Raw genomic sequence first — 19120 nt, 5'->3', positions numbered from 1 at the left:
ATATCCAAATCAAGGCATCATCAGGGTGATGCTTTCTTCCTGAAGACCAGCTGCCAGCAATCCTTGGCTCTTCTGCCACATGGCAAGGCACATGATAGCATCTTTTGGTGTCTCCCTTCTCTTCTGGGATTGGTTATTTCAGCTGCTTTCTTCTGTGGCATTCTCTCTCTTTGTCTGAAATTCTTTCTCTTATAAAAAGGACTCCAGTTAAAGGATTAAGTCCATTCTGATTGAGGTAGGTCACAGCCTCATCAAAAAGTCCTCCTTACAAAGGGTCCACACCCCCAGGAATGGATTAAATTTAAGAACTTGTTTTTTGTTTTTGTTTTTTTAATTAAATTCAGTTTTATTGAAATACATTCACACATCATAGAATCATCCATGGTATCCAATCCACTGTCCACAGTATGATAACATAGTTATGCGTTCATCACCACAATCTATCTCTGAACATTTTCCTTACATCAGAAAGAACCAGAACAAGAATAAAAAATAAAAGTGAAAAAAGAACACCCAAATCATCCCCCCATCCCACCCCATTTGTCCTTTAGTTTTTATCCCCATTTTTCTACTCATCCATACGCTAGGTAAAGGGGGTGTGATCCACAAGGTCTTCACAATCACACTGTCACCCCTTGTAATCTACATTATTATATAATTGTCTTCAGGAGTCCAGACTGCTGGGTTGGAGTTTGGTAGTTTCAGGTATTTACTTCTAGCTATTCCAATACATTAAAACCTAAGAGGTGTTATCTATATAGTGCATAAGAATGTCCACCAGAGTGATCTCTCAACTCCATTTGAAATCTCTCAGCCACTGAAACTATTTCGTGTCATTTTGCATCCCCCTTTTGGTCAAGAAGATACTCTCAGTCCCACGATGCCGGGTCTACATTCATCCCCAGGAGTCATATTCTGCATTTCCGGGGAGATTTACAATCCTGGGAGTCGGGTCCCACATAGTGGGGAGGGCAGCGAGTTCACCTGTCGAGATGGCTCAGTTAGAGAGAGAGAGGGCCACATCTGAGCAACAAAGAGGTACTCAGGGGGAGACTCTTAAGCACAATTATATGCAAGTTTAGCCTCTCCTTTGCAGTAACGAGCTTCATAAGGGCAAGTCCCATGATCGAGGGCTCAGCACATCAAACTGCCAGTCCCAATGTTTGTGACAACATCAACACCAGTCCAGGTGAGGATGTCCAACACATCCGCACCTTCCCCCAGATCCTCGGGGCTGGGGAGGGGGAGGCTGTAAATATGTTTTTTATTATCTGCCCAAATTACTCTGGGATGTGTCACTATTTCACCCCAGCCTATACTAACCTACCATATCTCACTTCCTATTCAAAGTTAAGAACTTGTTTTTCTGGGGCGTATACAGCACAAATCACCGCAGTATCTTAAGTGTAATCTAGCAAATTTCTGATCCTTAAACTACAATTATCTCTTACATCTATTAAAAAATTAGAAATATTTCCTGCTAGAAAATGTGTTGTCTTCAGGTTAATTTAGTGAACCAAAAGTATTCTGTATCTATCTGTAGAGAGGCGATATAGCTCAATGGTTAAGAATATGAACTTTGAAGTGAGACTATCTGGGTTCAGTTCCCCATTCTGTCCTTTATTAGCTGAATAATCCAGGGCAAGTTATTTAACCTCCCTATGCTTCAGTTTTTTTCAATATATGAAATAGGGAATTGATTCCTCACAGGATTTTTATGAGGATTAAAAGAAATGATTTTTGTGAAGCTGCTTAATATACTGCCACGCACAAAGTAAGTGCTATATAAAGAATAGATATAATAACACTAATAATTACTACATAGGATACATAAATTCTTTTGTGTATGTTAAAAGTTACATAATAACAGATTTTAAAAAATAATGCTAAATTAGTGTAAGCACAGTATGCTGATCATTAAAAAATATTGGATGAATTGTTATTATGTGCCTGAACTTCAGGGGCTCATTCTTCTTTTCCGGTTTTAGTATAGGGGTATGCCTTTCCCCTTGCCTTCTATCCCCTGTCTATCACTTATCTCCTCTCTCTTATGGAACTTTACAGGCATCTATCTGTATGCTCAGTTTCCTTTCATATAAAGAAACAGAATTCCTTTGATCTCATACTATTGTCTACCTGCTGCCCCGTCTTGCATCTTTCTTTCAGAGCTATGTATAAAAAGACTAATATAATACAAACAGTGAACCCCATTGTAAACAATGTGTTATAGTTAATAGTAAAATTATTAAAGTGTTCTTTCCTGAATTGTAACAAATATACTGCACTATTGCAATGTGTTAATAATAGGGTAGTGTATGGGAACTCTGTTATTTTATGCGTGACTTTTCTATAAACCTGTAACTAATATAATAATAATAATAATAATAATAATAATAATAATAATAATAATAATAATAATAATAATAAAAGACTAATAGATACCTGCTGCCTCTATTTTGTCATTTTCCTCCCATTCACCCCTGAACAGACTTTGGCTGTTTCTTCCCCACCATTCTACTGAAATTGTTTGCAATTTTACTCCTATTTGATGTTAATAATCATTCTCTCCTCCTTAAATCTCTTTCCTCCTTTGATTTCTAAGATATCTCTTTCTTCTGACTTTCCTCTTTATCTCTTTCTTGAGTTCTAGACTCATTTCTAATTATTTAATGAAGATCTTTTCTGTATTGTTAGGAGTCACTTCAAATCCAACATCGCCAAATTGGTTTTCACTGTTTTTTTTCATCAGAATTGTACCTGCCTTTGCATTTTCTGTCTTGGTTATTGGCACTACCATGAAAATCTGGAGAGTATTCCCTCTCTGTTCAGTCTTCCACCAGTCACCAAGTCCTGTTGATGCTGCCTTGTACATTTCTCTCAATTCCTTCCCTTTCTGCCCAGCTCCACTGCCACTGTTCTCACCCTTCATCAGTTCTCATACATCTTGCTTCCTTAATTAGCTCTCAAATATATCCCCTCTGTCCATCCATATCTTTATATCCTTATTTCAGGCCTTATAATTTTTCCCTTGGATTTCTGTATCAGCCTTCTAACTGATCTAATAATAGTCATTATTCTCCCCACCCTGTCCAAACTACCCTTTAGATACTGCTAGAGTGATCATTCTAAAATGAAGCACAAATCATATTACTTTCTTATTTAAAATCTTCCCCATTAGAAAAAATAAAAAGCAATTAATTTGTTTCTAGGTTGAGCCAAACTCTTATGGGTGTTATTCAGGGCCTTGGGCCCTGCCTACTTCTTTATTCATGGGCTATCCCCTTTCCTTTAGCTCTACTATGATTTTTAGGTACTTTTAGTTTCTAACCTCTGCCCTTTAGTATTACGTCTCTGTTTCTGCATCCCTCTCTCATCATGTATTTACTGACCTTGGAACCTTTCCTCTGGGCTTCCGTAATACCTTGTGCATTCCACGGTCATAGAATTTATCACACTCTACTGTAGTGTGTCTGTCTTCCCCGATCATGAATTAATTGACTATAGCACCTGTAACTTTCATCTTGTGTCTTCAGTGTCTCTTACAATGTTTTGTAATATAGTAGGCATTAAATAAATTATTAATGCATTAACATAAAAATTTGGAGACCATAATTTTCGTTTTCATTTGCTAATAACTTAGGAAGGTTGGCGCAGACATATCTATATTGTATGTCACTGAATTTGGATAAACCTCAAAAGGGAAGAAGTGCATTATTTCTCTCATCATTTAACAGCTTGAGTACTACAGTGTGTTCAGGTACTGTATGAATGAAATTAAAAGAAATAGAGGGATGGACTGTTGTTATAATTTGCTTTTTCTTTGACAAATGTTTCTTTAAATAATCAATTTTATATTCCTAATCCGTCATATTTTACTTTTAGTCCACTTCAGTTTTAGGGATACAAAATAGAAATCCTTTAGGTTATTATGTAAAATGCTAATTGTGAACTTCACTGAGCATAGTATGGAATGTATCCAACAGAATCTGTTAAAAATTTTCCTCTGGGTCAGATCTAAGTTGAGAAGAATGAGGTAACTTTAATGTGAACCCAGGCTGTACTTCGGTCTTTTTCTCCAGTGAATTGCCAAATTCGCAATTCCATTTGTATCTGGAATTGGGGAAGCTGAGTTTAATATGGATGTTTGCCAATGATAGCAAATCTTGGCAAGATAGTTCGTTCTCTGTGCTTAATTATATAGTTTTATTATAAAGTTTTTCGTATGTTTATTTGTAGATACCTATTATTCTCTCAAGGTAAGTTCATTCAGTTGCCAATCTCTCATTTTACTTTATTCTTTTGGTAATTATTTGCTGTCAACTCTTCCGTCTTTCTGAGAAGGCCATCTTACATTTTTATACTTTACTATTAGCTGTCTCTTTGCTAGATTTATAGATTTTAAGACTGCACAGGTGTCTTAGAGGCCGTTAAATCCCTCCTTTTGGAAATTGAAAATCTGAGTGAACTCAGAAAGGCTGAGTTCATGGTTTATTAATTCATCCCATATTTATTGAGTGCCTGCTCTGAAGCTGGTTGAGGCCCTTGAATACAGCAGTGAATGAAATAAAGTTCAAACCTTTTAGGAATTTTATTCTGATGGAAAGAGAATAAATCATACATACAAAATAACATATTGGGTGCTGATTAGTGCTTTGTAGAAAAAGCAGAATAAAAGGCATTCAGAATGGCAGGGTAATAACATTCTTTGAAATTTGCTTTCTACTTGGTAAATTGCACTTGGGAAGTTATCACTTTTATGTATATGTGTTATATTCTACAATAAAAATATAATTAAAAAAAAGAATGACAGGATTGTATGTGCTAGTTTATATAGGATGGTCAAGAAAGGCCTGTCTGATAAGGGGACTTTCAGTAGAGATCTAAAGGAGGTAAGTAAATGAGCCATGCAGATGTCTGGGGAAGAGTGTTCTTGTCAGAGGAAACAGTTAAGTGCAAAGTCCTGCTGTAGGATTGTGTGTTTGTTGTTTGAGGAATAGCAAGGAGGTTTATATGGTTGGAGATGGATGAGAGGGAGTGAGAAGTAGGAGATGAGGTCAGAGAGGTAGCAGGGATGCCAGATCATTCACAGTCTTGAAGAGTAAGGTAAGACCTTTAGCTTTTACTCTGAATGAGACAGGAAGCTCTTGGAGAATTTTCAGCAAAGCCATGAAATGATCTAACGTATGATTTCCAAGGCTTATTCTTGCTCCTTTGTTGAGAAGGGATTGATTGTAGTAGGGCATAGATGGAAGCAAGATCAACAGTGGAGATGTTACTTCTCCAGTAGTCCAGGTAAGAGATGATGGTGTCTTGGACCAGGATGGTAGAGATAGAGGTATTTAGAAGTGGTCAGATTCTTGACATATTGTATTTTTTCTGATCACCTAGATGTGTGACATGAGAGAAAGAGTCAAGGATTTTTGGCCTAGTTTTTTGCCCTAGAAATCTAAAAAAAATGAAGATAGTCCACTCAGGTAGACAAAATAAGGTGTGGGGGTGGGGAGAAGGACCCAAGAGTTGAATAAATGAGCTAATAAATTTGGTTTTTGGTAGTGAGGCACCATCTCAAGAAATACATCTGAGGCCTTAGAAGAAATGTTTCCTCTTTAACTTTTAATATCATGCTGGAGTTACATCGTGTGTTCGTTACCATTTCAAGAAGACCATTCACTTTTACAGAGTTTCTTTTGTAAGGTCATTATCTCCTATGCATTATAAACTGAATTTTTTGAACAAAATTTTAACTTAGAGCACAACTAGTATAAAGAATCTCCGGTTTTTTTCATTCTCACATTTTCTAACTTGAAATTTCTACTTGATTTGCTTAGTTTTTATTGTTTTCAGTTTTTGTCAACCCAGATCATATGATTGTCAGCACCATGCTAGAGTGTAATTTTTCAAGTGGCATATGTTATGAAAACTTCAGAAATCTAAAATGAGGTTAAACATATCTGTAGTAAAGGTGATTCACTCAAAAAAGAAATTGTGATATTTACCAGTTTGTCTTGTAAAATATAGTCTGCTTTAGCTGCTCAAAAATATCATCTCCAGGCTATTGTTACTCCTTCATGTTTTACTATCACAGATCATGTTGCTTGTTGGGTGTGTGACTCTTTACCTCCATGTGTCAGATTTGCTTGGCTTCTGTCTTTGTAATACTAGCACCCTACATTATGCCCTCCATACCTATGATCAGGACAATTATCTGATTTCCATCTTTAGTTTTTATCTATTTTTTCCTTCTTACCAATCAATTTCATATTAATTCCCTCAAAGGAGAGTCTTAATTGTATTATTTCACCTAGATGTCTGTAGATTAGTAATTTTTTAGACCATTACTGAAGCATTGCTTTAGGGGTTCCACATATTTGATTTGAAGTTCATTTTAAAAATAAGCAGTCCACACTTGATTATATGAATCACTGTATGTGAGAGGAAGGAAGGTGGGTGTGTGGGCCGTCCAGTTTTTCCACACCCATTTCAATTATTGTGGGTTAAAAAAAAATCTCTGTTGGGATTCCTGTATGATTTTATTTGAAAAATTGATTTCACTGCTCAAAAATTGGTAAATAACTCCTGCACATAACTGTTAAGTTCCCTTATTACATTATGATTTTTTTCCTTCAGTGTCTGGGTGATGGTCCTACCACTGAGCCCATCGTACTGAAGGGATGAGTGTGGGGAATGAAGCTAACATTTGTTGAGCATCTACCATGTCCCATGTGAAATATGGTGTTTTCATGTATTCAGTAACAATCCCTGTGGAAGGATGGTAATAGTTTCATTTTGTATATGAAAAATCTGAGGCTTTTCAAAAGCATATAATTTAGCCAAAGTCACAAAGCTGTTATTGGAGAAAGGGGGAATTGGTATAACCTGGTTCTAAAGTTCATCAAGTTGTACCAAAACTATCAATGTACAAATTTTTGATTGATCTTCAAAACCTATTCTTGCTGTCCTATCCATTTTCTGTGCTCTCTCACCATCCTCTCTAACATAGGTTTTTTTTCCCCCACCAAGCCAAATTACTTAACTTTTTCTAAAGCTGCCTAACACTTTGATTTCTTTTATTCCTTTACCTCTATGGTTGCTTCCCATTTATATGTGCATTTTTAAATTTAGCAACCATTTACTGAGTGCCTACTGTGTGCTGGGCGCTGTGCTGAACTCTCGAATACAAAGTTAAGTAAGAGTGCTTCATTGAACTCCCAGGGTATGCAAAGTCAACAGTCTGGTATGAATAATACAGTCATTAAAGAGCACTTCACATTAGGATATGTCTAGTAACATAGTATGGGCAGACCAAGTGGTTGGGAAGAATGATGAGAGATGAGGCTGGAAAGTTGACTATACCTAATTCTGTAGCAATGAGTAGCTATCTTCAGTTTTATACAGTTTTTACACTACTGGGCCTGTGTTTTAAACAGATATTTAAACAGATATTAAACAGCTCTATTAAAGGAAGGAGAGACAAGAAGCAGGTGCATTAGTTAAATGATTATTGTAGTATTCTAACTGATCTGCACACCGAGGACCTGAATTATAACAACCACAGATATTTGTAGCATTGAAGTAACTATACATATATTTTCTTATTTAATGTTAAAACAGCATAGTGTGGTGGAACAACTGGATATCCACAAGTACAAGAATGAAGCTGGGCTCTATCTCCCACCATGTATAAGAATTAACTCAAAATGGATCAAAGACCTAAATGTAAGATCTAAAACTATAGAATACTTAGAAGGAAAAATAGTTATAAATCTTTGTGACCTTGGGGTGGTAGGCAGAATGATGGCCCCTCCCAAAGTGTCAATGTCCAATCCCTGAAACTTGTGAATATGTTCATTTACATAGCAAAAAAGGACTTGGCAGATGTGAGGAAATTAAAGACCTTGAGATAGGGAGATTATTTTGAATTACATGGGTGGGTCCATATAATCACATAGGTTTTTAAAGATGGACCAGGGAGGCAAAAGAAGAGAGTCAGAGGAAAATAGCAAAGAATGGTCAGAGAGATGCAACATTGTTGGCCTTGAGCATAGAAGAACGGCCCATGAGCCAAGGAATGTGGATGGCTTCTAGAAGCTGGAAAGAGAGCGAGGAAATAAATTTTCCCCTACAGACTCCAGAAAGGAACGTAGTCCTATATACCATTGATTTTAGCCTAATTTGACTTATGTCAGACCTTTATCTTAGAGAACTGAAAAATGATAAATTTGTGTTGTTTAATCCACTAAATTTGTTACAGCCACTGTAGAAAATTAATACTCTAATACTTATTACGGTATGCAATCGTTTCTTAGATATGACCTCAGAAGTTCAAGCAACCAAAGAAAAAAAATAAAAACTTCATGAATGTAAGAACTTTTGTGCTTCAAAGGACACCATTAAGAAACAAAAAGACAACCCACAAAATGGGAGAAAATATTTAAAAATCATGAACCTGATAAATGGGCTTATATCTAGAATATGTATGTTCTGAATAGACATTTCTCCAAAGAAAATAAATGAATTACCAGTAAGCCCATGAAAAGATGCTCAGCATCATTTGTCCTTAGGGAACTTCACTAAAAACTACAAAGAGATACTGTTTCAAACCCACTAGGATGGCTGTAATCCAAAAGTCATATAATAACAAGTGTTGGCTATGCTATAGAGAAACTGGAACTCTTATACACTACTGGTGGGAATGTAAAATGGTACACTCTGACAGTTCCTCAAAAGGTTAAATATAGGCTTGCCGTATGTTCCGGTTTGCTAATGCTGCCTTATGCAAAATACCAGAAATGGATTGGCTTTTATAAAGGGGGTTTATTTGGTTACAAAGTTACAGTCTTAAGTCCATAAAAGTGTCTAAGCTAAGGTGTCAATGATAGGGTACCTTCACAGAAGAACACCTATGGCATCTGGAACACCCCTGTTGTCTGGGAAGGCACATGGCTGGTGTTTGCTTCCTCCCAGGTTGCTTTCTAAAATGGTGTTCTCCAAAATGTCAGCTTTCAGTGGCCGTCTTCAGAAACGTCTCTCTAAGCTGCAGTTCTAAGATCCTTCTGTTTGTCAGCTCTTTTATATGGCTCCAGTGATTTAATTAAGACCCACCCTGAATGGATGGGGTAACACCTCCATGGAAATTATGCAGTCAAATGTGTTACCCACAGTTGATTGAGTCACATCTCCATTAAAAGGTTCCAACCTAATCAATACTAATACATCTGCCCCAACAATATCATTAAAGAACATGTCATTTTGGGGGACATAATACATCCAAACTGGCACACCATATAATACAGCAATTCAGGTCCAAGGTATATATACAAAAGACATGATAAAAAATATGTCCACATAAAAACTTGTACAAAATCATTCATAGCAGCATTATTCATGATTGCCAAAAAGTGGAAACAACCCAAATGTCCATCAAGTGATAAACAATGTGGTATACTCATACAGTGGAATATTATTTGATAATACAAAAGAAAGAAGTACTGATATATGCTACAACATGGCTAACCTTGAAAACATGCCCAGGAAATGAAGCCAGTCATAAAGGACTACATAGTGCATGATTCCATTTATATGAAATGTCCAGAATAGGCAATCTATAGACACAGAAAGTAGATTCATGTTTGTCTAAATCAGGGGGTTTGGGGGGAAAATGGGTTGTGTCTGCTTATGGGTTTGGAGTGATGAAAATGTGCTAAAACTGATTATAGTATTGATTGCACATATTTCTGAATGTACTAAGGACCACTGATTGTACACTTTAAATAAGTGAGTTGTATGGTATATGAGCTACATGTCAATAAAGCTGTTATAGAAAAAATAGTGAATAAAATTGAATGGGTTTAAAAAATAACAAAACACTATTACCACCCTCTATTTTATGATAAGGAATCTAAGACCTAAGAGAAGATTAAAATTACATGTCTAAGCCTCATAGCTAGTCAGGGGTACAGCTGGGACAGAAACTCAGTCTTTTCTTTCTACATTCTGTACTTAAATTCTTTCATTTAGCAAGCATTTATTGTTGAACACCTGCTGTATGCTAAGCATTGTGCCTGGAACTGAGGATACAAAACATGTTTTGGAACTAGAATTACCTGGATTTGGTGACCAAATAGACTGAAGTTCTATTTTGGGAAATTTTTTGGTTGGTGATGAAAGAGAGAGGGACTCTAGGAGGAGCAGGATTAATGAAAGAAATTGTCTTGTCTATCCCTTATAAGCGTCCATGTAGTCTTTCTCTTTTCCTATTTGCTAAACTGCTTGAAAGAATACCTTGTACTCATTGCCTCCACTTTAATATGCATACACTTTCTTTTTTTAATGCAATATATTCATATACCATATAGTCCATCAAAGTATACACTCAGGCTTATAGTATCATCGTATAGTTGTGCATACAATGCCACAATCAATTTTAGAACATTTTCATTACTCTAAAATAAAGAAAAAAATAAAATAAAAAAGAACACTTAAACTATCCCATACCCCTTCTCTCCCCACCCCACCCCCCATTATTTTTGTATATATTTTTGTCTTTATTTTATTACTCATCTGCCCATACACTGGATAAAGGCAGTGTCAGTCACAAGTTTTTCACAATCACATGGACACATGATAAAAGCTATATAGTAATACAGTTATCATCAAGAATAAAGTCTACTGAATTACAGTTCAACAGATTCGGGTATTTCCTTCTAGCTATTCTAATAAACTAGAAACTAAAAAGGAATATCTATATTATGCATAAGAATAACCTCCAGAATGACCTGTTGACTCTCGGTTGCCCAGTCTCTGTCCACTTTCTATCCCCTGATACCTATGATCTTGAATTCAATTCTCAGCATTTACTCATTATGGTTAGTTTATAATAGTGAGACCTTACAATATTTGTCCTTACGTTTCTGGCTTATTTCACTCAATATAATGTCCTCAAGTCCATTCACCTAGTTGCATGACTCATAACTTCATTCCTTCTTGCAGCCTTTCAATATTCTGTTATATGTATACACCACAGTTTGCCCTTCCATTCATCCGTTGATGTACCCTTAGGCCGTCTCCATTAATTGCGAATTGTGAATACTGCTGCCATGAACACCAGTGTGCAAATGCTATTCCAATCCCTGCTTTCAGTTCTTCCAAGTATGTGCCAAATAATTGGTAGCAGGATCATATAGCAGTCCTATACTTAGCCTCCTGTGGAACCACCACAGTGCCCTCCATAGGGGCTGCACCATTCTACTTCCCTACCAACAGTGAACAGATATATCTCTCTCTCCACATCTTCTCCAGCACTTATATCTTTCTGTTTATTTTTTAAACAGTTTTATTCACACACCATACAATCCATCCTAAGTGAACAATCAACATTTCCCAGTATAATCACATAGTTATGCTTTCACCACCACAATCTATATGAGAACATTTCCATTTCTGAAATTTTTTCTCTTTCTTCAATTCGGCATTTGTAGGGTCCTTCTCCAGTCTATATCTTCCTCTAGAGTTCTGAACAATTTAGAATTGTCCTTTTTTTTTCCTTTGACTATCTGGAGAGAGGTTTAAAAATAGCCATTTATGTCACCATGTTGATGATGTCACCCCCATACACTTTCTTTTAAACATTTTTTCATTTGTTTTTTCTTCTTTACCAAGGATCACTTAACTGCCAAATCCGATGGCCTCATCTCAGTCCTCATCTTACCTCCTGATGTGTAAAGGGCTAGATAGTAATTATTGTGGACCATATGAGCTCAGTTGCAACCACTCAGCTCTGTCCTTGTAATGTGAAAGCAGCTGCAGACAGTACATAAATGAATAAGCATGGCTGTATTCCAATAAAATGTTACTTACCAAAACAGGAGGTTGGCCAGATTTGGCATGCAGGCTATAGTTTGCCGATCTCTGCTCTAAAGCATTTGTTATATTTTCACCTTTTATTGGGGGTTGGGGGGAGATTGTTTCCCTCTTTCAGTGGTACTTTCCCTCACCCCCCTTTGTTTTCCTCATTTAGTGGCACCTCTTCTTGTAGTCACTTCTTTGTGTACTTTTGTCCATGACTGTTTTCTTGCTTTATGATTAAGTCTTCTGTTCTAGTTGGCTAATGCTGCCAGAATGCAAAACACCAGAAATGGATTGGCTTTTATAAAAGGGGGTTTATTTGGTTACAAAGTTACAGTCTTAAGGCCATAAAGTGTCCAAGGTAAGGCATCAACAATCAGGTACCTTCACTGGAGGATGGCCAATGGTGTCCAGAAAATCTCTGTTAGCTGGGAAGGCACATGGCTGGCGTCTGCTCCAAAGTTCTGGTTTCAAAATGGCTTTCTCCCAGGATGTTCCTCTCTAGGCTGCAGTTCCTCAAAAATGTCACTCTTGGTTGCTCTTGGGGTGTTTTGTCCTCTCTTAGCTTCTCTGGAGCAAGAGTCGGCTTTCAACAGCCGTCTTCAAACTGTCTCTCATCTGCAGCTATTCTCTCAGTTTCTGTGTGTTCTTCCAAGTGTCCCTCTTGGCTGTAGCTCCTCTTCAAAATGTCACTCCCAGCTGCACTGAGTTCCTTCTGTTTGTCCACTCATTTATATGGTGATTTAATTTAGACCGACCCTGAGTGAAAATTACCCATGGAAATTATCCAATCAGAGTCATCAACCACAGTTGGGGGGCGCATCTCCACAGAAACACTCAAAGAATTACAGACTAATCAACACTGATACGTCTGCCCACACAAGATTATATCAAAGACAATGGTGTTTTGGGGGACACAGTACATTCAAACCAGCACAGCTTCTCTTCAGACTTTTAGGTTGCAGGTCCTCTTTTTTCACTTCTTACAGGAAATAATTATGTCCCAAGAGTCCTACTATTAGAATCCCCTTGGCCTGGTAGGTGAGTCTCAGACAGTATTTTCAGAGTTGTAGAAGGATAGAGAGTTTCCACACACTCCCCTTCTGCTGTCTGAAGTTTTCCGCTTTAGCATCCCATGTAGGCCTGCTTTCCTTAGCAGTGCCCTGAAGTTAGTGTAGCCTTCTTTGCTGCTGTGGGAGTCCTCTGTGGTTTGTTGTCTGCCTGAGAAGTTAGAGCAATGATGGGTACCTCTCTAAGAAGGTACTCAAAAGGAAGTCTCTGTGGGTAAAAGAAGGGAGCATTTGTGGTCAGTTACCGCAAACACTCCTTTTTCTTCCTCACAGCTTTAAAGTAGGAGATAAAGCAAAGTTCCCTGCCCAAAATTATCTTCTTACGCTTTGCCTGAAATTTTGCCAAATAGAGGAGGATAAGAGAGTTATAATTTATTCTTGACTTTAATATGGAATGGCTTAACAGTTTGCCTTTCTGTTATTGAACTAACACTCAACAATTGGAATTTTGATGAGTGGGAGGGAAAGAGGAAAGATTAGGAAATAGAGAGAAACATGGGAGTTTTTCTTTTCTGGGAGGATAGCCAACAAGAGGGCTGGGATTTTAGGCCTTGTGGTGGTAGAACTGGGAGAGAGAAAGGGGATGTGCAGGGTGCTCAAGACAGCTATTCCAGACAGTTGAAAATTGACCAGTTTTTCAGATCTTTGCCCTTCTTTGCTGCCTTTTTTTAAAATGCAATTTTATTGAGATATAATCACATAACATACAATCATTCAAAATGTACGATTAGTTGTTGTGGTATCATCATATAGTTGTGCTTTCATCACCTCAAACTTTGAACATTTTCATTACTCCAAAAACTAAATTGAAAATTAAAATAAAAAAGAATATCTAAAACATCGCATTCTCTTCCTTTCCCCATTGTTCATTTACTTTTTTTAAATACAGTTTGAGATATATTCACACACTCTACAGTCATCCACAGTATACAATCAGTTATTCACAGCACCATCATACAGTTGTGCGTTCATCACCAGAATCAATTTTTGAACCTTTTCTCTACTCCAAATTAAAAATAAAAGCAAAAAAAACCCACCTAAATGTTTCCATCCCCTCCATCCCACCCTATTCTTAATCTCATTTTTTGTCCCCATTTTTCCACTCATCTGTCCATACACTGGATAAAAGGGAGTGTGAGCCACAAGGTTTTCACGGTCACACAGTCACAGTATGCAATCTATATAGTTAAACAGTCATCTTCAAGAATCAAGGTCACTGGGTTGCAGTTTGACAGCTTCAGGTATTTCCCTCTAGCCATTCCAACACACTAAAGACTACAAGGTGATATCTATGTAGCACATAGCAGTACCCTCCAGAGTGACCTCTCGACTCCATTTGAAATCTCTCAGCCACTGGAACCCTACTTTGCTTCATCTCTCTTCCCCCTTTTGGTCAAGAAGATCCTCTCAATCCCACAGTGCTGGGTCGAGGCTCATCTCCAGGAGTCCTTTCCTACGTTGCCAGGGGGATTCACACCCCTGGGAGTCGTGTCTCACATCGGGGGGAGGGCAGTGAGTTCACTTGCCGAGTGGGCTTAGAGAGGGCAGACGCCGTATCTGAACAACAAAGAGGCGCTCTCGGCAGGGAGGGGGACGGGACTCCTAGGCACAATTATAAGCCCTTGCAGTAACTAGCTTCAAGGGGAAGGCCCCCAGATTGAGGGCTCAGCACACTAAATTGGCAGGCCTCAATGTTTGCGGGAAAATCTCTTTGCTGCCTTTCTTGATTTTTGCCTATAATGATGAGGGTGTGTGTGTATTTGTGTGTGTTGAGGGAGCGAAGGGGACAGAGAATGAGATAAAGGAGAAACCAGAAGTAGTTTGTCAGTAACTCTCAAATTAATAATAAGCCCACACAGTCAAAGTGACTTTTCTAAGGATGTCATTGCTAACTAATGATAAACACAAGACTATTTAAGTCTGATTTTCTTTCATTTCATGTTTCCCTTTTGTGGAAACATGAGAAATAAGTGCTGATTTACAGTCTTTAACAGTCTTCTCAAGAAGTTTTGATCCTAATTTGCAGTCTTTCCATCTTTCTCACTTCCTTGGGCTTAAAATTCAGCTGGTCTTCAACTCGGGTCATTTACTTTATTTTTCCCTGTTACATCATCTATTCTCTCATGAATTCACTTCCTTCCTCTAACTAGCCTAGATTCTGCCTCATCACTTGAACTACTTTTTTTTTGGTTGATCATATTTTTTTTATTGTAGAATATAACATATATACGTAAAAGTGATAACTTTCCAAGTACTATTTAACAAGTAGTTAGCAAATTTCAAGGAATATTATAGGTTACAATTCCACAGTTTCAGTTGTTTCCTCATTATGAAATATAACATATATGCAAAGAGGTAATATCTTTCAAAGCATGATTTAGCTAATAGACATATAGGAAATTTCCAAAATTATTATGAGTTATAGTACCATAGTTTTAGTCATTTCCTTATTGTGAAATCTAACATATATACAAAAAGTTATAGCCTTCAAATTGCAATTTAACAAGTAGATATAGAACAGATTTCAAAGGATACTATGGGTTACGGTTCCACCATTTCAATTCTTTCCTTCTAACTATTCTAATACCCTAGCAACTAAGAAAAAGAAAATTGTATAAAGATTCGGTATTCATAATCCTTTGTTAAATTCCATCTTGTCTGTTGCTACCCCTTCCTCTAGTTTAATCATTTTCCCAATCTTCAGGGATGTCTTGGCAGTGACTATCCTAACCTGTTCATGTTGAAAAGGGGTGTCAACTTTATGTGCAAAGGGGACTTATCTAGTTGATGTTCTTGAAGAGGCTATTGCTTCTGGATTTCGGAACATAGCTGGCGTAGGGGCACTCTGAAGGGGCACTCTGAAGGATTTACGTTTCTAACAAATAAATTTAGTGAGTGAAACTTTTATAGAATATAGTATTCCTATTAATTATAGTCCCTAGTATGCAATGTGAAGATTTTTCCCATGTACCCTTCTGTTGTCAACTTTCTGTGCCAGTGTCATACCTTAGAAGTGTATCATGCAAGCACCTATCTATATTTGTGGTGCCAATCTGTGGGAAGAATCACTTTCTTTTAACTCCCTTGTTTTTCCTCTCTTTTTTGCTGTACCCTCCTAGCAATATACTAATTCCAGACCAATCAAGTAGTATTAATTATAGTAGTTATCATTTATTATGGTTTTACCTTGGTATGTGTTCCATGAGCACATGAAAAGAATGTGTACTGTTCTGTTGTTCAGTGGAATGTTCTATAAATGTTAATTAGAACCTAGAGGTTGATAATGTTGACTCTTCTATATCCTTGCTGATTTTCTGTCTAATTGTTTTATTAGTTGTTGTGAGAGGGATGTTGAAGTTTTGCATTTTACTTTTTGATTTCTGGTTTTTCTTCTGTTTTTTTTTGTTTGTTTGTTTTTAATTTTCCTGCCTTCCTGTAGATTACTTGAACATTTTTACAGTTCCTTTTTGATTTATGTATAGTGTTTTTGAATGTATCTCTTGGTAAAGTTTTTTTAGTGGTTACTATAGGTATTAACATTAGATATGCATAACTTATCCTAATCTACAGGTATCATCATTTTACCAGTTTGGATGAAGTGTAAAAACTTTACATCCCTTTATATCCTTTACCCTTGTCTGTTTATAATATAATTGTTTTAAATGTTCCTGTATGTACATTTACAACCATATCAGACAGTGTTGTAATTTTTCCTTCAACAGTTGAATACAATTTAGAAAACTTAAGAGAATTAAAGTCTATTTTATTTGCCTTATTTCTGCCTACTGTTTTGTTTTCTGATGTTCCAAGTTTCCTTTTAGTTTTTTTTTTAATTTTTTTCCTTTTTATTTAGAGAACTTTTTAGCCATTCTTTTAGGGTGGTCTTCTAGTGACAGATTATCTTAGCTTTCATTCATCTGAGAAGGTCTTGATTTCCCTGTCATTCCTGAAGGATATTTTCACTGGATAGTGAATTTGGGGTTGACAGTTTTTTTTCTTTCAGACCTTGAAAAATGTCCTGCCACTTTCTTTTCACATTTATGGTTCCTGATGAGAAATCTGCTGTCATTTGAAGTGTTTTTTTTTTTCCTATAGGTAAGGTGTTATATCTCTCTTACTATTTTCAAGGTTTTTTTCTTTGTCTTTAGTTTTCAGAATTTTAGTTATGATATGTCTTGGTATAATTTTCCTTAGTTGTATCCTGTTTGGGGTTTGTTCATCTTCTTGAATCTGTGGGTTATGTCTCTTGCCAAGTTCAGGAAGTTTTCAGCCATTATTTCTTCAAGTACTTTTTCAGCCCCATCATTTTTCTCCTTTCCTTCTGATACTTGGATGACATGAATGTTAGATCTTTTGTTTTAGTCCCACAGGTCCCTGAGACTCTATTCATTTTATTCTCATCTATTTTCTCCATCGTGTAGATTGTGTAGTTTCTATTGTTCTGTCATGCTGTTCACTGATTGTTTCCTCTGTCCTCCCTTCTGATGTTGACCCTACTGAGTTTTTATTTTGGTTATTGTGTTTGTTATTTTCAAAATTTCCATTTGTTTCTTCTTTATATCTTGTTTCTTTGCTGAGACTTTGTATTTCTTTGCCTAGGCTTTCTACATTTTCATTTGTTTGAAGCATTTTCATATTTGCTTCTTGAAGCATTTCCTTCAGGGTGATTTAAAATATTTGTCAGATAATTCTAACATCTCTTTCACTTTAGTGTTGACATGTATTGCTTGTCTTTTAAAATCTGTTTGTGATCTTTCTGGCTCTTGGTATGACTGATTTTTTATTGAAAACTGGATATTTTTATATTATGTTCTGAGACTCTGGATCTTATTTAAACCTTCTGTTTTAGCTGGATGTGTGTTGACACTGTTCTGTCAGGGGAAGAATGGGTCTGTGTTGCCTCTTTACTGCCAACTGGAGTTTGAAGTCCAGGTTACCCACTCAGCCTCTGATGATAGCCATGGTGAGGAGGTCTCTTTGTTCCTGCTGGGTCAGAATGGCAATTCCAAATCTCCACATGGTCTCCATTTTCTTTGCATTGGGGATGGTCTCATTACCGCTGGGCGACTGTGAAAGTCCTGGCTGTCCTTTGGTCCTCCTTTGACACCACCCCTGTGAGTAAGGGGAGGTGGCTCCTCATTATGGCCCAGTAGGTTGGAGGTCTAGGCTCTCTACATGGTCTCTACTGACACTGCCAGGGAAAAGAGGGGGTGTCTTGTTACCCTACGGACAGGACAAAAGTTCTGGTTCCCCTATTTGTCTTTTCTGATGTCATTCTATTGAGAGTGCTGTGGTGCCTCGTTTCATTCTGTCAGTTTGGGCTGCCCCCTTGGCCTTTGCTGGCATGGGTGGAGGCAGGGCAACAATTTTTTTCTGTTATGTTTGGCTGAAGTAGAGGGAGAATTTTCTATAAATTTTTGTTTTTTTGCTAAGCTGCATCTTTCCTGATTTTTTTGTCTGGGGAGAACAGGCTGTTGTTAGGGCCTTTTTTTGTTTGCACCTGTTGGCTTTTCTAGGTTGTTGGCTTCTTCAGCTCCAAGACTGAGATCTATGAGGGAAAAAGAAAACCCAGGGAACTAACCATTGGCATTCCTTGGCTCCTAAGGTCCCTAGCCAGTCTGCCTCTTTCTCTCCAACTTTTAGAGTCTTACATTTGTTTTATATGTTATATCCATGGTTTTTAGTTGTACTTAGTGAGAGGAATAGGGAAAAGTACATCCACTCCATCATCCTGGAAGCAGAAGTTACACACAGTTTTTAAATAGCAATGACTTTTTAATAGATAACAATTCAAAATACAATTACATACATACATATGTACACACACACATGTATGCCTGGGAAGGTGGTTTAGATAGCACTGCTTAGAGTTGGTCTCTGAATTAGTGAATTTTCATAGTTTCTCCCCCTTCCTCTATTTATGAATTCTCAGACTCTAAAAATGGTATGTTTTTCACACTAGCCCCAAAGTTGTGCTAATAGTAATGGGGGTTTGGAATTAGTTACAGTGGATGCATATGAGTTATCTGTTTGCTTCACACAGTGGTTTTGACACCGGGTACACTTTAGACCCATCAAGGGTACAGAAAAATCATACCCAGGTCTCACTACAGACCAATTCTTTGGGCTGGGTCCAGGGCATCAGTAATTTTTAAAAGGCTAATATGTTCTCAGCTTTGGTCCTGCTTTTTGGGTCTTTTTCAACG

General features: G+C 37.2%; 1 protein-coding gene across 2 annotated transcripts in view; it reads left to right on the top strand.

Annotated features, from left to right (window-relative positions):
* STK3 (serine/threonine kinase 3) overlaps nucleotides 1-19120 on the top strand; it is a 344700-nt gene that overhangs the window by 151782 nt on the left and 173798 nt on the right. The gene's annotated exons all lie outside the window — the stretch shown is intronic.

The sequence above is a fragment of the Choloepus didactylus genome, chromosome 14, assembly GCF_015220235.1.
Source record: "Choloepus didactylus isolate mChoDid1 chromosome 14, mChoDid1.pri, whole genome shotgun sequence".
Lineage (NCBI taxonomy): Eukaryota > Metazoa > Chordata > Mammalia > Pilosa > Megalonychidae > Choloepus > Choloepus didactylus.
The sequence above is the reverse complement of the archived record's forward strand: the minus strand, read 5'-3'. Positions and strand labels throughout refer to the sequence as shown.